The following is a 22,253-nucleotide window of genomic DNA, read 5'->3' on the forward strand; positions in this document are numbered from 1 at the left end:
GCTGGAGTGCAGTGTTGCGATCTTGGCTCACTGCAATCTCCACTTCCCGGGTTCAAGCGATTCTCCTGCCTCAGCATTCTGAGTAGCTAGGACAGGCATGCGCTACCACACCCAGCTAATTTTTGGTATTTTTAGTAGAGATGGGATCACCATGTTGGCCAGGTTGTTTTCAAACTACTGACCTCAAGCGATCCACCTGACAGCCTACCAAAGTGCTGGATTATAGGTGTAAGCCACCATACCCGGGCAGACCCAACTTTTAATGCAAAAAAAAAAAAAACCTCCTCTCTTACTTTTTGCACGAAGCCAAAAGAAGAGTGCAAGAGAGAGAAAGGGCACCAGTGGGGTCAGCAACTGGCCACTGCCCTGTGCCCCATGCTGAGCTTGGCACTGTTTCCACAGTGAAAAGAATCCTAAGAGATGCTCTTTTGCCCTGAAGCTGTATTTAAAATTCTTTAATGTAGGCATGATCCTTGTCCACCAGACACAGGCAGGCTGTGTATTTTTAGCCTCTTTCATTTCCAGGCCAATGAAAGCTGCACCTCCAACCTTGGCAGAGCCATAGCCAGTGAAGTCAGCAAAGAGAGTAAACCTGAGCTCTAGGCTGTGCTGCACCTCTTCCTTTCAAAGTCAAGTCAGTTCAGCAGCTATGACCACCGTGACAATCATTTTCTCTAGATTCTTGCCTCCTAGGAATAAGGATAGCTCATAATTTTAATAGCTAACATTTATTGTGTGATAATGGTATACCAAGTACTATGCAAAACACTTTACACACATTATCTCATTTAATCATCACAACTCTCTGAAGTAGTCATTATTGTTTCCATTTTATAGAAGAGGAAACTGAGGTCCAGGTAGGTTAAATAGCTCACCTAGGATCACACACTAGTAGGTGGCAAAGTTAGGATTTGAATCCTAGCAGCCTGATACCAAAGCCCACTTTGTTTGTTTGTTTGTTTAGACAGGGTCTCACTGTTGCACAGGCTGGAGTGCAGTGGCACAATCTCAGTTCACTGTATCCTCAACCTCCTGGGCTCAAGGGATCCTCCCACTTCAGCCTCCCAGACCACAGGTACATCACCACACCTGGCTAATTCTTGTACTTTGTGTAGAGACAGGGTTTCGCCATGTTGTCCAGGCTGGTCTCGCACTCCCGCCTTGGCCTCCCAAAGTGCTGAGATTATAGGCGTGAGGCAATGCACCCAGCCCCACTTTATTAACTATAGTTTCCTTTTAGCAGGGTTGACTCCCCTTGCTCTTATTACTGCTTTGGAGTGGATTGAGTGGATTGTGGCAAAATATAGGGGAAAGTTTACCAAAACAATTCTTTGCTAAGAGGTGTAGTGGAAAGATTTGGGCTTTAGAGTTAGCCAGATTTGGATCTGAATCTTAACTGTCCCACTAGGACATTTGCTATTTGAGTTTTTTTTTGTTGTTTTTTGTTTTAAACTTACTGCGTGCTCCCGATACTATTATATGGTATATAGTGGTAAAAAAACAAAACAAAACAAAAAAAAACCAAAGAATTTCTTTGCCTTCATAGAGTTTAGAGGGAAAGACAGATATTAAATAAAGATTTAATTAAGGCAAAGAACAGGTTGTTAAGAGAGAGTATAACAAAGAAGGCTTTAGATTGGGAAGTCTTGGGTCTAGTCTAAACGTTCATTCCATTTTCATTTATTTATTTATTTATTTATTTATTTAGAGATGAAGTCTCAATCTGTCACCCAGGCTGGAGAGCAGTGGTGCCATCTTGGCTTACTGCAACCTCCGCCTCCTGGGTTCAAGCAGTTCTCCTGCCTCAGCCTCCTGTCTTTCATAATTTATTAAGTAAATATGTTTTAGATGCCTGCTGCATACACAGCACTTTCCCTGGTGCTGTGGGGTATAACAAAGAAATAGAAGATAATGTTTTCTATCTACGTTGAAGAGAGAAAATGTGTACATAAAACTGTATCTTGAACTAGAGAATTAAAACAAGTACATGTCCTTAGGTTGTCTGTGAGACTCTATGTGCTGTAGTTATTTTATCTGTACTGTGGGAGTACTGTTTGTCTTGCCCAATCACATGTTTTTGTGAAGACCAAGTGAGATCATGAGGTGATAGGGTGCCACACAGCTATAAATACAGAAAGACTGAAGAGTCAGGGGAGGATCAGCGTGGTATAGGAGTGCTAATTAGGCAGTGCTTTCAGGAGGACATAGGCTTTAGTCAGGTGTTTAGATAAGAAGAGAGGAGATTGTTCCAGGCCAGAGCTGTTACAGGAGGGGATTAAGGAGAAGAAATGAAGGCGCTATATGAGGGGCAGCTAGGAGCCCTGCTGTTGGAATAGAGTTTAGTTATAGACAGATGTGAGCTTGGATAACGGCAGGTGGCCAGTACACACAGTTTTATCTGAAGATTTCTTATTTTTGGAAACAGGCTTGCTCTGTTACCCAGAGCAAGTGCAGTAGTGTGACATGGCTCACTGTAGCCTCCAGCTCCTAGGCTTAAGCTATCTTCCATTTCAGCTTTCTTAGTAGCTAGGACTACAGTTGCACTTCCTACTTTTTGTTAGAGATGGGATCTTGCTATGTTGCCCAGGCTGGTCTTGAACTCCTGGGCTCAAGCCATATCTGCCACCTCAGCTTCTCAAAGTGCTGGCATTCCAGACGTGAGCCATTGTGCCTGGCCTGAACATTTCTTGATTGTTAAAAAAGGGACTTTCCTGCCCAGAGTTTCAACAGAGAATAGATAATAGTTGGTAAGTGATCTCTGGCCATTTATGTGTTTGCTCATTAAAAGTTGAATGATTGAAATATATGAGAAATATATGCTCAAACCTCCTAAGTTAGAGAATCAGAATAATTTGATTTAAGTGAAACTGGATAGAAAATGATCCCATGTGTTGCCCTTGAACTGCAGAAGTCTCCAAATGTAAAAGCTTCATTTCTAGTCACCAACTTTGTGGACTAATTCTTTCCATTGCCAAATCTGTCTTGCTTTCCTTTAAAAAAATTGTATTTTTGAGATAGGATCTTTCTTTATGGTCCAGGCTGGAGTGTAGTGATATGATTATAGCTCACTGCAGCCTTGAGTTCCTGGGCTCAAGTGATCCTCCCACCTTAGCCTCCCAAAGTACTGAGATTACAGGCATGAGCCACCACGCCCAGCCATTTTTTGCCTTCCTTTAGGGCAAAATGTTGTCTTGTACTATATACTTTGTATTATTAGCAATGCCTTGTTCATAGTAGATGCTCAATAAATATGTCTCATTGCTTAGTAACAGTGTCCAGTGTTTGTGAGCTACTTTCTACCTACTAGTTTTTTCTTATACACTGTGTTTTTGGGGGAATGGCCCTCTTCCAGCTAATCCAGGCCAAGCACTTAGAGTTACTCTGGGGTGCTGTCCCTCTCACCTTCTCTCTGTCTGTACTACCACTACTGTAGTTGATCCTCAGCTCCTGCCTGGTCTGTTGTAATGGACTTCTTAGCAGTTTCTTTGCTTCATTCTTGAAGACCCATTCACCACAAGCCATTATCATAGCCATATATGAAGATACAGGGCCAGGCACGGTGGCTCATGCCCGTAATCCCAACCTGGCCAACATGAAACCCTGTCTCTACTAAAAGTACAAAAATTAGCCGGGCGTGGTGGTGGGCACCTATAATCCCAGCTACTCAGGAGGCTGAGGCAGTAGAATCGCTTGAACCCAGGAGGCGGAGGTTGCAGTGAGCTGAGATCATACCACTGCACCATTCCAGCCTGGGTGACAAGAGTGAGACTCTGTCTCAAAAAAATCTGGGGGATGGGTTTTCTACGAAGAGAACAACTTTTGCAAAGCCCTGGGGTGGAAAAGAACTTTGCACATTTGGCCAGGCATGGTGGCTCACGCCTGTAATCCCAGCACTTTGGGAGGCCGAGGCAGGCAGATCACGAGGTCAAGAGATCAAGACCATCCTGGCCAAAATGGTGAAACCCTGTCTCTGCTAAAAAGATACAAAAATTAGCTGGGTATGGTGGTGTGCACCTGTAGTCCCAGCTACTCGGGAGGCTGAGGCAGGAGAATTGCTTGAACCCAGGAGGCGGAGGTTGCAGTGAGCCAAGATCATGCTACTGTACTCCAGCCTGGCGACAGTGCGAGATTCTGTCTCAAAAAAAAAAAGAACTTTGCACATTTGAGGAAGGATAAGGAGGTCAGACTGGTTGACAAGGATGCTGAGGAGAGTCCGAGAAGGCATAGAAAGGTGAGCAGGGCCCAGATCATGTGGGACCTTGTTGGCCTTGGTAAGGAGTTTGGACATTAATTGTAGGGAAACTTCTAGGTGTGCTTCATAATATTAAGTGTTCTCTTGGCTGCTGTGTGGAGAATCCTGGAATCTGTTTTCCTTGTGGGTAGCAGGTTGGCCTGAGTGAGATCCAGGCACCTCGCTAGATTATGCCCAACAGGGTGATGGTGCCTTCTGCCCTTTCAGGTTTGACCGGTGCTCAGCCCTCATTCCTGTATCCCCTCTCAGGCCCGAAAGGGCAGTGCCTTTGCTAGGCTAGGCTGGCCCCAGTGTTTGGCGTGCCTGCCAGTGGCTTGAGCCTATAATTTGGTGGGTTGGCTGGTTACAAAAATAAAAAGTGTGACCTATAACTACAGCTGAGTGGATTCAGTGAAGAGGGAGCTTTTAATTTGCAGAGGTTCTAGACTATACTTAACTGAAGGAAAAATGTGTCTCCTCCCTGGGTGCTGCTCCGTTTTCTCTCTTTAATACTTACTCTGGGGTGGGTTAAGGTTTGTGGGCCTGAGAGTGAGATGTGGGGGACTTTAGGGAGTTATTTGGAGGGGATGTTAGGGTTCAACAACAGGTTTACAGGGCTTTCTGGGAAGTAGACATTATTCAGTCTTAAGTCTCATGTAGCCCCGCTAGGATGGAAGCAGAGTTTTAAAATGTTTGAATGATCATTCATTTATTCATTCAACCACTATTATTGAGTGTTTACTCTTATTTTAGACATTAGTGATACCACAGTGAACAAAAGAGACAAGTCAGTCTCATAGCATTCACATTGTTGTTGGGAAGAACAATAAACAAATATGCAGGTATATAATATTATGTTAAATAGCAAGAAGTGCCATGAAGAAAAAGAAGGTAAGATAAGGAGATAGATGGTCATTGGGGGTTACAGCCAGGTGTGTCATGTGCCTATAGTCCCAGCTTCTTGGGAGGCTGAGGCAGGAGGATCCCTTGAATTCAGGAGGTTGAATCCAACCTTGGCAACCCCATCTCTTAAAAAACAAGAAAGAGAAAGTAATGGGGAAGATATTTAGGTAAGATGGTAAGATGATCAGGCAGTTTGGGGAGTTGAGCTATCTAAAGATTCCAGGGCCTGAGTATGTCTCCGAGGAAGGGGCTCCCTTTGGCAGTGCAGCCAGTCTGGGTGGGAAACAGAGTCAGTACTCATCTGGGGGTTCAATTGAGTTCCTAGCCCCAGGTGGGCCCCAGTCAGAGCCTGTGGTTGCTTCTTACCTGGCTCCAGTTGTCAGGGTGTTGATTAACTGTAAATAGATACTTGTCTTTCCTAGGCTTGTCAAGTCTGATTCTCTCAAGATTTCCTGAAGTCACTCTGTGTGTTCCAGACTTGAGGAGGAGTAGGAAGTCTGGTCTGGGAAGCAGCTGCAAGGCATGTAAGGATGGATGCCTTTTGCCCATGTCTGGGTGCTCAGCCAGGCCTTTTGTAAGAGTTGTGGGGCTCAGTGACTTGCATAAAGGGTGCTCAGTACATTTTAAGTAGAAGGCTGGGCACGGTGACTCATGCCTGTAATCCCATTACTTCGGAGGCCGAGGTGGGAGGATTGCCTGGGCTCAGTAGATTGAGGCTCCAGTATGCTATAATCATGCCACTGCACTCCAGCCTGGGTGACAAAGTGAGACCCTGTCTCAAACCCCTCCAAAAAAAAACCCAAAGCATTTTATATAGATTTTTTTTTTTTTTTTGCGACTGAGTCTCACTCTGTCACCCAGGCTGGAGTGCAGTGCTGCAGTCTCAACCTACTGTATCCTCTGCCTCCCGGGTTCAAGTGATTCTCGTGCCTCAGCCTCTCAAGTAGCTGGAATTTCAGGCGCCCGCCACTATGCCCGGGTAATTTTTGTATTTTTGGTAGAGACAGGGTTTCGTCATTTGCCAAGGCTGGTCTCAAACTCCTGGGCTTAAGTGATCTGCCTGCCTTGGCCTCCCAAAGTGCTGTGATTATAGGCATGAGCCACCATATCTAGCCTTAAATAGAAATATGATTTGAAGGCCAGTAACCTCTTGAATTAGTAACCTCTTGAATTAGAGATCTGGTATTGAGGAGCCTAATGAAAATATTTAAGAGTAAGAATTATTGTTGATGGTTTGAGACTGTTTCTCTGTACTTCAAAGTTGTGAAATCACTGAACTGCACATACTAGTCACCTTTCTTTTCTACTCAATAATGTTGGTCTAGTCATGACCCTTCCACAGGCTTTAGGGCCCTCCAGGTACTGGGGTAATTCTTGGCTTTTGTTGGCCTGCCCTTTAGCACATTTTATCTCTTGTGCAACCATGGAGGGACCCTATTATTAGTAGTAGTAGTATTATTAGTATTTGAGACAGGGTCTCACTGTGTCTCACAGGCTGGAGTCCAGTGGCATGATCTTGGCTTACTGCAACCTCTGCCTCCTGGGTTCAAGTGATCCTCCTACCTCAGCCTCCCGAGTAGCTGGGACTACAGGCAGCACACCACCATGCCCGGCTAATTTTTGTATTTTTGGTAGAGACAGGGTTTCGTCATTTGCTAAGGGTGGTCTCGAACTCCTGGGCTCAAGTGATTTGCCTGCCTCGGCTTTCCAAAGTGTTGGAATTACAGGCTTGAGCCACTGCTCCTGGCCTGGACCTTATTTTAAAAGCTTTCTGAACTGGGTTTTTTTTAACCAAGGTTAAAACTATGATAGACCTTTTCAGCTTCTGGGACATTAAAAAAATAAATAATAAAAAAATAAAAACTATGATAGACCAGCTGAGGTTGAGACCTCTGCTCCTGGGATTTTATTGAACTCTAGGGTGGTGGAGTTGCTGTTATGTGGGCTCATTTTGTAGACTGGAGACCACATACACCCCCTCCCCTCAATGCCAACCCTGAAGTGAGGCCCAGACAGTATTCTAGAATGGATGAGCCAGAGATATCTAACCAGGAAAGAGCATCTTTGTTTGAATCCCTTCTGTGTCCGGAGTATGTTTGGGCCCCTTACTTTGGACATACTTCTCATTTGTGGTTGTGGTTATTTTGTTTTACTTGCCACTCAGCAGAATCAGTATCACATAAGCACTCATTATCCTCAGGCCCTTGGCAGGCAGGGCACTTGGTGAATCTGTTCCCTTGTGAAGAGCTCATGTCTGCAGATTATTTTCTGATGGCATCTGGCATGAGTTCCAGATTGATGGTCCAATAGCAGCTATTAATTGCTTCCTTTGGGCTTAATTATTGCTGGCATGGTGGGTGACTAAGGAATTAAGAATCTCTTATGCATTTACGGGGCAACAGGTCCTGGTGGCGTCCCAGAGCATTTATCTGTCATTTCCGTAGAATATCCTTGTTAAAAGTTTTGAGCATAATCTCAGAAGCTGGAGGATAACCAGCTAGACAGTGTCCAGTAGCATTTAGCTTCTCAGTTGATTCTTTCCAAGAATTGAAAAGAAAGCATCTAGTGCTTGTTGCCCACAGATCCAGGGGAATGTCAAATTGGTGTCATAACAGTACAAAAGCACTACCAGCTGCTTCTGATTGTCTTGGAGGCAAGAGGGCAAAGAGAGCCTTATTATGTGGCAAGACAGCTAAAGATTCACATCAGCACTCAGGAGGGCCTTTGAGGTAATGAACCTAGAATTGTTAAGGTGTCATTTTCTTTTTTCTTTTTTTTTTTTTTAAGGTGTCATTTTCTTTGCCTGGAGACAGAGAGGGGGCAAGATACCAGCCCTCAAAGACTCACCAAGTACAGCCTAGTACTCATTCACTCAACAAGTGCTTAGAATTGTATTGAAAGCTAGAGAAATAAAGGTGACTAAGACAATCATCCTGCCCCCAGGAGTACAGTCTAGAGGGGGAGACAAACATATTAAATACACAATTATAACATACAGCTGTCTAAGTGCAATTCCATAGAGATGCAGGAAGCATTGGAAGAGCACAGTAGAGAGGTGTGGCTTGGGGAATACTGCCCAGAGAAGGAAATCTCTGCTGGCTGAAAGGGTATTTCGGAGTTGGACAGAAGTTTGGGAAAGAAAGCATTCCAGGTAGAGAGGCGTTAAGGCGAGACAGCATGATGTGTTCAGAGAATCCTCACACAGCTGCTCAGTGCTGTTGAAGTGCGAAGTGTAAGGCAGAGACTTGTGGGAGGCAGGGATAAAGTGGTCAGGAGGGCTTTGAATGCCATGTGAAAGAGACTGTGCTTCATGTGTTTCATAGTCAGATTGAGTTGTAGGCAAGTCAGTCTGGCAGCGATGGGAAGGAATCAGAATTGGAGGTGGGCAGCTGAGTGGGAGGCCTTGGCTCTATGGTGGTGATGATGGGAGCCTAAACTGGGACCAGTTTGCACAATGGAGATGATGGGATAGTCAAATAAATGTTAACTATTAATAGTTAAATTTTCATGACTGATTAGATGACTGATGATTAGATTTTATTTCAATTTTTGATGGCTGATCAGATTTTACATTGAGAGGATAAAGATGAGGGAGAAGGGAGGAATTGAGGATGGCACCCATATTTCTAGCTTGCTAAATTAGTTGGTTAGAGTTAACTGCTCTAGCAAGGGAACACAGTAGAAGAAATACCTTAGAAGGGAAAGTGATGAGGCCACTTTGAGACACATGCAAAGCCTGTGGAAGTCTGGGTAGAATGTCCAATGGGGATTGAATATTTAAAGCTGAATCTCAAAGGAGAAGTCTGGGATAGAAATACATATTTGAGAGTCATCCATGCCTACTGTCAAATACGAATTTGTGCTTTTCTCTGTAGTCTCACAGCACAGCCCTTCAGTGATGGGGAGGGATAACTCTTAGGACTTATGTCCTGTCACAAGGAGAGAAGCACAGTTGTTGAGAAAAGTAGTTAGTTGAGGGGGCCAAAAATAGTGATTTGTGGCAGAAGTGGACCTGAGGAAGTTAGGAGACAGTTGGTGAGGTGAGGAATCTGAGATGAGGTGTGAACACTAGAGATAACCTGGCAAAATCTCTCCCAGATCTCTCCACAGATAACCAAACTGTGTCCCCAGAAGGTTAGAAGAATTGTCCCAGATCATTCAGCTGCTCAAATAGCAAAGCAGCTTAGTGACTTGACTTTGTTTCACTAAGTTCTGGTCCCAGTTTTCCTGTAAATTCCCTGGTGGCTATTGGTTTCTTGATTTTGAAGGGGCAAGGGTACAACTGCTCTAACCTACAGAATTATTAGATCACATGAGATGAGGGAATTGTACTTTACATATGTTTAACCTATACTATTCAGCTATATGTACATACTCTTTTATATATTTTAAAGTACTATGAAATTAGGCTGGGCAGAATGGCTCATACATGTGATTTCAGTGCTTTGGGAGGCCAAGGCAGGAGGATTACTTGAGGCCAGGAATTCAAGTCCAGCCTGGGCAACATAGCAAGATCTTGTCTCTACCAAAATAAAAAAATTAAAATAGGTGGCCATGATGGTACACACCTGTAGTCTCAGCTACTTGGGAGGCTGATGTGGGAGGTTTGCCTCAGTCCCGGAGTTCAAGGTTACAGTGAGTTATGGTCATGCTGCTGTACTCCATCTGTCTCTAAAAAAAAGTATGAAATTATATTTTGTATACTTACTTAGAAGCTAACTTGAGTCAAATGCGACTCCTGGAGCTAGAGACACCATCTGCAATGATCTCTACATCTATGATACCCGCAAGTCTCCTCCTCTGTGGTTCCACTTCCCCTGTGCAGACTGCCAGCTGAAACGCGTGGGCCATCGCACCTGCCTTTGGAATGATCAGCTTTACCTGGTTGGGGGTTTTGGTGAAGATGGCAGGACAGCCAGTCCACAGGTTTGCATCCTGGACCTCTTTATCTAAATAGCGCCAAGACACACCACTAAGCCTTGTTTTGTTTTGTTGCAAACCTATAAAGCATTATCAACAGCGCTATCTGCTTCACTTCAAAGCTTATTAAATTTCAGTCTGACAGTCAAAAAAAAAAAAACAGGCCATTCCTGTTACCACTTACAGAGTCTTTCTCCTGTGCCAGGCACTGTGTAAAATCCCTTTTATTCATTTATAAGAGGTAGATATAATCCATATTTTATAGATGAAGACACTGAAGTTCAAAGAATTTTCACAACTTTCCTTGGCTGGGCGTGATGGGTCACACTTGTAATTCTAGCACTTTGGGAGGCCAAGGTGGAAGGATTGCTGAGGCCAGGAGTTCAAAACCAGCCTGGGCAACATAGCAAGGCCCCGTCTCTACAAAAAGTGAAAAAAAAAATTAGCCAAGTATGGTGTCACATGCCTATAGTCCTAGCTACTTGGAGGCTAAGGTGGAAGGATCACTTGATCCCCTGAGTTTGGGGCTGCAGGGAGCTGTGCTCGCACCACTGCACTCTAGCCTGGGCAGTAGAGCAAGAACTTTTTGATTATCTTATGAAAAGTAGCAGGATTCAAATCCAGGTCATCCCTGATTCCAAAGCCTGTGCTGTACTAGAAAGTTTAAAATGCTACTCAGATGTAAGGGATTTGTCACCAGGTTGTGTCCAAGCGGACAGTTTTCTCTGTGCTGTGCACAGTCTCCCTGTTACTCTGTGAAGGTTTGAACTTCAGGTGTTCAGCACACATGCTTGGTTCAGCTGGTTTCACTCAGTTGTGCAGAACAGGGAAGCATTGTGTAATGATCAACCAAAACCAGTCAGATAAATTAAGTTGGACCTTCTTAAGTCAGAGAAAGAGATTTGTTTTCTTTGTAAGGAGATGGGTGAGCATGGTAGAAAAGCCTGTATGGTGGAGGCCACACATCTGGGTTTGAATCTGCGTTCTACTACTTTCTGTGTAACCTTGAGCCAGTTGGTCTCAGATTCTTTTTTTTTTTTTTACTCTTGAGACAGAGACTCGCTCTGTCACCCAGGCTGGAGTGCAGTGGTGTGATCTCGGCTTACTGTAGCCTCTGCCTCCCAGGTTCAGGCAATTCTCCTGCCTCAGCCTCCCAGGTAGCTGGGATTACAGGCACATGCCACTATGCCTGGCTAAATTTTGTATTTTTGGTAGAGGTGGGGTTTCACCATGTTGTCCAAGCTGGTCTCAAACTCCTGACCTCAGGTGATCCCCCGCCTCAGCCTCCCAAACTGCTAGGATTACAAGCGTGAGCCACTGCACCTGGCTGGTCTCAGACTCTTATTTCCCTCATCAGTTAAACAGGTTTAATATTTACCTCCAGTGATTATTAAGATTAGTAAGTGAGATAATGTGAGAAAAGTGCCTGGCATATAAGAGATGCACAGTAATGTTTTTCATCCCTGTTCCCTAGTGAATATAACACTTAGGACACCAGACTTTTCGAGAAGCAGAGAAGATTTGGGTCTTGGGGAGGGAACTCTCGAAAGGCTAAATCCAAAGAGGTGTTTTTTTCCCAGCTGGACAATCAAATGAGTTGTAAAAAATCTGAAACAACTCAAAAATAGCACTGGGCTGTGGGTAGGCTAGACCTCTATGTCAAGTTCTAGCCTTCAAAGCTTGAGAGGGGACACCATTGGGAGGACAGCTTATAGATCTAGAGCAGACCGAGGTCATTATGATTCCTCCCATAGAAGCACTGAGGCACTGAGGATGTATCTCCATTTGAAAGTAAGGAGAGACAATGCTTGTAGAGCCTCTTCCTGGCTGATACAACTTGTGACAGATGTGTGCCTGTTCCAGACCTCAGTTTATCTTTCTATAAAGCAGGAGTTATGTCTCTCCCACATGTGTCTCGAGGTAGGAAGGGATTCATTAAGTTTTATAGCTTTATAATAAGCTCTTAGATTTGTCACAAGACTCCTGGAAAGCCAGAGCTGGGCCCTAGGCCAGTGCACTGGTGCTGCCCCCCAAAATGGCCTCTGCTGTCCCTTTGGACAGCCCATAGTATCTATTAAGCTTTTTCTCTGTGCCATCCATACTTGTCTAGGAACAAATGTACTCAAGGCAGAGTCCTCAAGAAGCTTATAGTCTAGTTCAGGAAATAATATAAAATGGAAAAATCACTTCTCTCTCATATTATTATGTGAGAGAAGGGATTTTTACATGGAATCTTGTAATTGAAGTGTCTAGCACCATCCTGAACCAGAGTAGATGTTTATAAGCTTCAGTTCCTCCCTTCTTTGTAAATATACAAGAGTTATCACAAGGCAAAACAGGTCCCCTAGTTGGCACAGTGCATGGTACATAGAAGACATAAATGTTACCGGATGCTGTGGCTTATACCTGTAATCCCAACGCTTTGGGAAGTCAAGATGGGTGGGTTGCGTGAGCCCAGGAGTTTGAGACCAGCCTGGGCAATGTGGTGAAAGTCGTCTCTACAAAAAACAAAAAATTATTAGCTAGGCATGGTGGCGCATGCCTGTAGTCCTAGCTACTCGGGAAGCTAAGATGGGAGAATCACCTGAGCCTTGGAGGTCAAGGCTGCAGTGAGCCAAGATCTTGCCACTGCACTCTAGCCTGGGTGATGAAATGAGACCCAGTCTCAAAAAAAAGACACAAATGCTGTTCAAAGAATGATTGAATATGAGTGCTAATGGGAGGTTAGGGCAGAAAACCACAGAAATTCAGAGGAAGGAATGTACAGAGATCTGAGTTGTTTGGGAGAGGTTCTATGAGGAAGGTTGAGATGGTGCAAGTTGGTCCTGAAGGATTTGGAAAGGTACAAAGAAGAGCTAATATGATTCACTGTCTCAGAGGAGGCATTGTGAGGAGTTAAAAGCTCAGGCTTTGGGGTCAGACCTGAGTTCAAATCCCAGCTCCACCATATGCGTGCTTTGCAATGCTGTGCAAGTTCCATGACCTTTCCAAGCCTTTGTTTCCTCACTTGTAAAATAGGAATAATGATAGCCCCTACTTCATAGGACTTTATATCATTGTTTTGAGAATTAAATGAGATAATTCATGTAGAGTGCTTATCACAGTTCTGTCAATAAATGTTAGCTTTTTTGTTATTACTGTTTTCATTTTAGTAGTGTTATTATTATTATCCTACTTATGCCACCTACTTACTTAGCTCCTCATATTTTTTGTCATCTGACTTTCCTGCCTGCTGTAATTTCCTCATACATACTTTCATGCCTTTGTAGTAAATCACTTACAGACTCCTGGATTTGTAATGGTGTTTTGTGTTGCCACGCATTTGCAAATGCTGTCTCCTTGCCTGGAATATCACCATCTTCCCTTCTACTCTTGCCTTTGTCCGATTCCTTTCTGCTTGATATTTAAGACTAATTCCTAGTAGGGTGCTGTGGTTCATGCCTGTAATCTTAACACTTTGGTAGGCCGAGGTGGGTGGATCACTTGAGTCCTGGAGTTCAAGACCAGCCTGGCCAATTGGCAAAACCCTGTCTCTACTAAAAGTACAAGAATTAACCAGGTGTGGTGGTGAGCACCTGTAGTCCTGGCTACTTGAGGGGCTGAGGCAGGAGGGTTGCTTGAACCTGGGAGGTCGAGGCCACAGTGAGCCAAGATTGTCTAGCCTGGATGACAAAATAAGACCCTGTCTAAAAAAAAAAAACTAAGTCCTGTGACATTTCTTTCAGGAAGCTTACGCCGTACTTGACTCTGCAGTGTGATTAGATGTTAGCTCTTTGGGACCCCACAGTACCGTATGTGCCTCTTTTGCAGCTGTGCTATCTCTACTGACCTCTGATTTGCATGTCTACCTTTTCTCAGGATCTAAACTTCCTGAATGTAGTGATCATACCCTATTTACTTTGATATTGACAAATTCTAGCTTGTGCTTGGCATATAGTTGTTTTCTAGCTAAATGTTGAATGAAAAAAACCCCAAAAAACATAGCTAGCATTATTTATAACATTTACTATATAGGTTCTGATTTAAATGCTTTACATACATATATATTTATATATATATATATTTTTTTTTTGAGACAGAGTTTCGCTCTTGTTACCCAGGCTGGTGTGCAAATGGCGCAGTCTTGGCTCACCACAACCTCCGCCTCCTGGGTTCAGGCAATTCTCCTGCCTCAGCCTCCTGAGTAGCTGGGATTACAGGCACGCGCCACCATGCCCAGCTAATTTTTTGTATTCTTAGTAGAGATGGGGTTTCACCATGTTGACCAGGATGGTCTCGATCTCTTGACTTCGTGATCCACTCGCCTCGGCCTCCCAAAGTGCTGGGATTACAGGCTAGAGCCACCGCGCCCGGCCTGCTTTACATATATTAATTTATTTAATCATTGCAGCAACACTATGAGGTAAGTACTATTATTCCTGCCTCCATTTTACAGGTAAGGAAACTGAGGCTCATAGAGATTAAATAACTCTCCCAAGGCCTCACAACTAGTTAGTGGTGGAGCCAGGATTCAAACCCAGGCAGTGTGGTTTCACAGTTAGTGCTTTAACCACTACATTGTATACATGCCTCCAGGAGTGTCACTGAGATTTATGATAAACATATTTATTGATTGTCCAAGAAAAGGTGAAGAAACATTAACCATGAGTTACAATTCCATGAACGCATTTAAAAATAATTTGTACATGTGTGGAGACACTGTTGGGGGAGTGGATGTTACTGCTGTCACTTAGGAAGGATTTTCTAGAGATGATAGATTTCACCTGTTGTGAATTGGAGGTGGAGCATGGCTGGCAACTTGAAAGGAGATAATCTGGGGTACAGTGGAGTAGAAAACTTAGGGACAGAAGCAGTATATGAATGGAGAAATTGCATTTACCCAGTCTTTATTGTGCGCCTATTACAGTGATAAACAAGCTGATAGTGAGTCCTGTGCTCAGAAGCCTGCCTTCTAGCAGGTTATAAGAAGTCTGGTTAAAGTGAAGAGCAGAGAAGTGGCTTAGATTATGGCATAAACTGAAGACAAGTTGAAACTCAGAATGAGAGTAGGAGTTTACTGAGGGGAAAGCAATATATAAAGTGATTTGGGCTATGGCACATAAGACAGATTATAGATAAGAGAGCCCAGAAATAGTAAGGACAGTGGTAAGAAGTTAGAGTTATCCTCTCTTTCCCCTGTTAGCCAGGAAACTGAATAAGGGACTTGGTGTTAGGAGAGGTAGTAGCAGGATCAATCATTTATTTATTAAGCACCTACACATAAAGAAAGTTAAGACAAGGCCACTACCCTTAAGGAGTTTATGTTCTTTGTAGTTGTGAATAGAGGAAACATGCAAAAAAAAAGAAGAAAAAAACCATTATGAAACACATTCGGTTAGTGCTAAAGGTCCGTGGTATCAGTGATCTGGCATTTTCTCTCTTGTTATTTCACCCATGTGGACTTCATTTCCAAGGTCACTTCATGGTCCAAAATAGTCGTTGAAGGTTCAGCCACTGTCTGTATTCCAACTAGGATACAAGAAAGTAGAAAAGAAAGGTATACTCCCTCCCTTTAATGACACTTTTTAGAAGTTGTGCACACTATTTCTGTTCACATCCCACATGGTCACATAGCCATACCTAAATGCAAGGGAAGCTGAGAAATATATTAATTCTAGGCTGTCAAGTGTTCAACTCAACATTGAAGCTTCACTACTAAGGAAGAGGTGGAGAAGAGGTTGGGGGACAACAGGCAGGTCTCTGCCATTTTGTTCTTTCTTTTCTTTTCTTTTCTTTCTTTCTCTCTCTCTCTCCTCCCTCCCTCCCTCCCTCCCTCCCTCCCTCCCTCCTTCCTTCCTTCCTTCCTTCCTTCCTTCATGGAGTTTCGCTCTTGTTACCCAGACTGGAGTGCAATGACGCGATCTCAGCTCACCGCAACCTCCATGTCCTGGGTTCAGGCAATTCTCCTGCCTCAGCCTCCTGAGTAGCTGGGACTACAGGCACATGCCACCATGCCCAGCTAATTTTTTGTATTTTTAGTAGAGACAGGGTTTCACCTTGTTGACCAGGATGGTCTCGATCTCTTGACCTTGTGATCCACCCGCCTCGGCCTCCCAAAGTGCTGGGATTATAGGCATGAGCCACTGTGCCCGGCCTCATTTTGTTCTTTAAATATGATTATGCTTGGAGGTCAAGGGAGGGGCCAATTATTTTCTGTTGGGTAGTTACAGAGCTGCTGAATTTTAAGTCAGGTAGTAAGTAGTAGGTAGAGATTCAGAAGACTGGGGAAACATCAGTTACAGGCAAATCCTAGTGTTAAGGAATGGGAAAAGTGGCTGTCCCAGGAGAGAGAGATTCCATAGAGTGGGAGAGGATGAGGCTGGTCAGAGAAGCTGGGGCCAGCCTGGAGACAATCTTACCTCAGAAGCTCTTACTGTAAGATGCTAAGAGGAATAGGCCAAGGTGCTCAGGTTTTCTCATGTAAATGATAAGGAGCAAAAAAAGATTTCTGAAGCAAGGAGAAACATGATTTATCTTATGTGCTTGGAAGTTTGAAAGTTTCATTCATGTGCAGGATGGTAGGGAGGGAAGCATTGGAAGTAGGGGTGCCAGCTAGAAGCTTATCCCAGAGGACAGTGAGTGAACAACAATGGCCCACCGAGGTGGTGACAGTGGGAATGGAAGGGCGAGTATAGATGAGAGACCTTGGGAGGGAGACTCTCTGGGCCTGTTGGTATGGGGAGAGAGAGAGATGTGACCCCAGAAATATTGTGTCCTCTAAGAGGTAGCACTGCCTATTGGGTTCCTTAGGTGGGAGGACAGAACCTCATGAAGAGAGGGAGGTCACTGATTGGCTGTAGGGAGAATGCAAGGCTCTGCCCCAAGACTCCTTGGCTATGGAAAATAAGCTGCCCCCGCCGGAATAGTTTCCATTCTGCGTAACTGGGGAGTGTGTGGGTCTGGCTAACCGCGAGGAGGGGCTGAGGAGCCAATAGATAGATCAAATTGCTGTGGCAGTAGCTTTTTACTAGGGCCCGGGTGCTCAGTTGGGAAGCACTAACAGAAGCTGCTATTGGAGATTGAGTATTTTTTGACTGGGTAGGCCAGAAAGGGTGGCCTTCATCGGGGTTTGGGGGCCTCTGGGTTACCTGCAGAGGTTATCTTATGTCAGGTTTGAGGCAACAGTGTGCAGAGGGAAGAGTTTGAGGCTTTACCAACTTTGGGGACATGGCCAATTTGCTTTGCCTTCTCAGGATCCAGTGGAGGAATTCTCTAGGGTGAATAAGGGGTTCCAGGGGTATAATTCTATTTAGACAAAGCCATCTCTTTGTTTGAGTGATACTGGCCTTCTAGGACCCCTCCTTCATCTGACTTCCCTGGTGTGAACTGCAGAGCTCAGCCAAAGACATCTGGTGAATCCATTTCTTCTTCCAGGCTGCTCAGGGACTTGGCCTGTAAATGCCCAGCAAGTCATTTCTGTGACTTGAGTCACAGAGTCCTCAGTGACCACAGAAGCACGTTCTCCAGACATGGTTCTGAGCCTGTGAGAGCTGGGTTTTCCCTGGCAGCTCATCCGCGGAGTGGTAGTTTTAATTAAACAATAACAGCCAGCCAAATCTAAGCTACTATAGATATTTAAGGAGCACCCACTTTTCTTAGGCCTTTTGTCCTGTGGTACCTAAGCAAATTTGCTCAGATGTCTAACAGGACAGCTGGGGCCTAGAGAAAGCTGTGTGTGGCTAACTTGTACACACATGCTCCTGTGTGTGGGATCACATGAGGAGGGAGATGAGGAGTAATGGGGAGCTGGCCTGGGGAGGCTGTAGAGTTTGGCAGGAACAGGGCTGGAGGCCTAGAGTCCAGGGAGGTAACTGTTGCCTTCCACCCTTTCTATTCTTGAGTGCTTTGGTGTGGTGCGGGGTGGGGTACAGCTGAAGTGTTTGCCCCCACTGTGTCAAGCCAGGGCAGGAGGCTGCCTGTCCTTCCAGCCAAATGTCATTGACTGTTCCTGTGATTTCCTTTCTGCCACAGGATATAGATCTTCACCCAGAACCTTTCACAGTTGACTCAGCCCATTCCAGGCTGTCTGTCTTAAGTTATCTTCCCCAAACCTGAGCCCTGGAGAGGAGGATGGGAGAGAGTCAAGGCAAGGAGAGAGGTCTTGAGCTTTGTCTTTCCAGGTTGGCAGCAAAGCCAGACTCGACCTTGGTCTGTGAGAGCTGCAGTGAGATCTGACGATCCATCTGTTCCATTTCCTCCCCTGTGCTACACCAGCCAGTCAGAGTGCTGGGGAAAAGTGTGGGTGGAGGGGCTGCTGTGCTTCCCATGTCTGGACCTTTAAAAATTTTAGCTCTTGGACCTTTGATTAAACTCTCTGATTTTTTGATTTCCTTTTACAAAGGATTGCAGTTTTGAGGGGAGTTAGGAGGAGCTGTGCTGGAACAATGAGATAAACAAACAGTGACGTGGAGGCAGTGGCAGCAGCAGCGTAGGCAATGGGGCTGGGCCGGCTGGCCTGCCGTCTGGGCGGGCTGGGTGGAGGAGGACTCCCGCCCTGCACACTGGCCAGCTGGCTTGTGTTAAAGTGCTGGCTGAAAATAACTCTCATTGTCTGGGAGCTGCTACTGCGGCAGGACTGGCTGTGGCTCCCAAGGGGCCAAGGCAGCAAGAGCTGGTATCTCCCACCTCCTTGGGCTCTCGCCCTGTGGGAGCAGTGTCCAACTGGCCCCAGCTGTGCCTACTACCCACCAGTAGAGACATGTGGAGGCCGTTCCTTACACTCTGTTTTTTTGGCGGCTAGTAATGGGCCTTTGTGCCTTGTGTTGCCTGCTTTGCCTTTGGCTTGGGGAAGATCTGTTGGTTTGTGAGGGGGATCCTAGTGGGAACATGGGGTGGCAACACAGTGTTACAGCCCCTCCTTCAGCAGTCTTCTGGACTCCCAAATGTGTTCTCTTGCCACTTTCCATATCTGCTCAAAGGGCTGATCTGTGGATGCAAGGGAGGACTTGGAGCTGTGGCCAGGGGCTCAGCAGCATGTTGAGAAGCATGTGGTGCCCAGGACACCACTCATTTCATCTGTGGGGCAGTTCTAGATTCAGTTTCTCAGGACTCCCCATCCCCATGGGCTGAGCATGGGGGCTGGGGCTGCCACACTTGGGAGAAGACAGCCATAGGAAACCTGGTGGGAGGTGGTTCAAGAGGGAAAACATTAATAAAACTACCTCTCACTTTCTGTATTTGCTCAAAACAAACAGCCCCTGCTGGAGCTTCCCTAAAGCTTCTACAGTTTTTTTCCCAGGAACGTTACAAATGTTCCTCTCCCAGTCTCTCAAAGAAGCTGTGCCATTTTTGTCTCTGTCCCTAAGATTTATCATGATTGGCTACGACCAACAAAAACAACTGGGAATTTTTGGTGGTTCTTCTCTATTTGTTGGGTTTTCCCCAGGCCTGGCTCAAGAAGACTGTCAGAGTAGGGGCGAGTCCCAGAGCAGAGCTCACAGCTTTGGAGGAAACTCCAAACCCCACCGGCATTTCCCTTCCCCTGCAGTGGGAAGGAAATGAGGAGGGGCTCACTGGGCTGGGGTTGCAGAGCAGGAAAGGGAAGGGAACTTCTGCTACCAGAGCTGCCTCTCTCCTCCTTGGCCTGAGTGAGGCTGTCAGAGGTCAGGTGGAGAGTTAGGAAACCTTCCTGGGGGTATTGGACCCTTGCTCACATGGACCCCAGTGAGCAGGGAGATTTGCCTGGCCTCGAACTGGCAGTAAAACCAGAGCAGCCTTGCTGAAGAAGCACCAGCTCCACGCCTTTCAGCTTCTTCCCGTTATAGGTCTTTATTATTAGACTTTTTGCTGGTTCCCAGCGATTTAGGAATCAGTTCCAGAGTTGCTTTCAGTTTGAGTTCATCGTCCCCTTTTCCTTACATCTCCTATTGTGACTGTTTTGGCTGTGACTTACCTCCCTTACTCCTTCCTTGGAGTCTCCTGCCATGTCCCCTACCCCTCAGGATAGTGATACTTAAATTGCTGCCTAGTCTTAGAGGAAGCCGGAGCAGCATCAGTGAAGGGATAAAGGATTGCTCTGTAGTCGGTGTTGAGAAGCAGTTGCTGAAGGTGGGATGGAGGCAGAGAGAGAGCCTAGAAGCAAGAGAACAGGTCACTTGGACATCAGAACATTACACAAGATTTTTAGGAGGAAGAAGAGGGGGACTGTGTTGAACATCCACAGTGTTCCAGACACTTAGAGACATAAAATATTTGTCATTTAATCCTCAGTTAAACTCTATAAAGTAGTGAGATTATCTCCAGTTTATGGATTCGTTCACCAAGGCTCAATAACTTTGAAGTGCCCAAAGTTGATCTTGGGCCCTCTGATTTCACCCACATTTAGTGCCCTCTCCTTTCCAAGACAGCCACTGCTTCCTTTCTGCTCAGCAAGGGTCTCAACGAGGAGTTAGCAAGAACTTATATCAGCTTCTGCCTTCTGGGAGCCTGCAGTCTCTGTGGAACCACTGAAGAAAAATGTCAAGGAAACAAATCTTTGAGTGAGACCGGAACTGTGTCAAGTTTGCTTTTTTGCTGTCCCCGGAACTCAGGAAGTTGTCATTTCTAAGGACAGGGTGGCTTCCTCAGGACATTGGAGCCTTGCCAGAGTCACACACATTATCAGGTGGAAGCAAAAGCCCTGATGCCCTTGTCTAGAGAGAACAGAACTGTCCGGGCCAGGCTGTGGTCTATACCCCTTTGGCAGGTGGTTCCCACTGGTAGCCAGTGACCCATTTCTTATGAGAATGCTGGGGCTTGGTGGAATTCCCCTTCCCCATTTCCTTCCCCATTATGCTTCAGTGCAGAAGAAGCAGAGAAGTCTGGGGCCACTGTCAAGAAAGTGCCACCCAAAGCTCTAGACAGGAGGATATGGCTATGGTCAGAGCTACTTCATGCTTCTACCACCTGTCTCCATACTTTGGAGTCCCTCCTTCCTGGGGATCTAGAGTTTGACCAGGTCCCTGCTGTGCCTCTCCATGCTCTTAGACTGGGACTCCCCAAGGGGGTGACTTTGCCCAGTTTTTCAGACTGAGGGGACCAAGCATCTCCTCACCAGTTCACCTGGTGGAGAAGTAGCTGACACTGGGTGGCTGAGGGAGGAGGTTGGCATAGACAGAATGCAGTGTCTGCCACAGCAGTGACAGGCTGTTCCCGCCCCTCTTCCAGCAGCCTTCTTCCAGGGGAGACAATAGAAAACTATTTTCATGGCACAGACTTGGGAGAAATGATCAGATGGCAGTGATGTATTTAGGATATTCACAGAGCCAGGACCAGTCCTGAATACTGCTGCTGTTCAGTTCAGTCGAGTTCAGCTGGCAGCAGCCTGGCCCCAGTTAGGCTGAGTTAGGAGACCTGCTCTAGGTTGACCTTTGGGTCCTTGTTTTGTTGAGTCCTCCTGCTCTTGTCATGCTGTCCACACAGGCTGAGATTGGCCCTTAACAAAGTAGTTTCAGAGAGAACATTCCAGGCTTGTGTTTGACCATCTGGCCATCCATACTACATAGACTGTGAGGAGGACTCAGCCTCACTTTCCTGTGGAAGTTCAGGCAGATACATGGGACAGCAGGAACCATGGGGAGAGGTGTGATATGGGATTCTCTTCCCCTTGTTTCTCTCACCTGCCCCACTTCTATGGTCCTAAATTCTTCCATGTGTAAATTCCAACGAAGACTTCAACCCTACTTCCTTTTTGAGCCATGTGACCACATTTCCAGCCAGTAACTGGGCTCAGATCTGGGACCTCTTATTATCACCTCACTGCCCCCACTAGATGCATGTTGGGAGCTGGGATGGTAAGAATAGACACAGAACTTCAGGGTCTAGATGAGTACACAGCTGGTTTAAGAGTATATCTGAGTTATATACACACACACACACACACACACATATATATAATAAATAGATAATATGATAGAGTAAATGTTTAAGGATTTTCTTTTGGTTCCATCGAAAGTTGGAGGACCTCCTTCTAGGATTTGTTTGCTTCTTTTGGAATAATGCAGGGCGTATATGACTCCTTGAGGACCCTGGATGCGCACAGTTTGTGTCCCCAGGGATGAGGATGCTAAGGATTGGGCAGAGGTAAATGAGGTGATCATGCTTGAGTTACCAGGGAGTTAGAGCTGATCTTGAACAGTAGCTAAAGTAGAGAAAGATGAGAGGCAGCCTTCCAGGTGGCTGA

At 45.5% G+C, this 22,253-nt stretch overlaps 1 protein-coding gene across 29 annotated transcripts in view; it reads left to right on the forward strand.

Annotated features, from left to right (window-relative positions):
• The window catches only part of FMNL3 (formin like 3), a 63,578-nt gene that overhangs the window by 16,463 nt on the left and 24,862 nt on the right, over nucleotides 1-22,253 (forward strand). For 2 of the 29 annotated variants that reach the window (XM_078336730.1, XM_054238556.2), the window contains exon 1: nucleotides 10,025-10,060. The exons of the other annotated variants lie outside the window; for them this stretch is intronic. The gene's annotated coding sequence lies outside the window, so the exon portion shown is untranslated. Of the gene's footprint in view, nucleotides 1-10,024; nucleotides 10,061-22,253 lie in introns of those variants that run through there. 29 annotated transcript variants of the gene reach the window in all.

This window comes from Callithrix jacchus, chromosome 9 (genome assembly GCF_049354715.1).
Source record: "Callithrix jacchus isolate 240 chromosome 9, calJac240_pri, whole genome shotgun sequence".
Classification (NCBI taxonomy): Eukaryota; Metazoa; Chordata; class Mammalia; order Primates; family Cebidae; genus Callithrix; species Callithrix jacchus.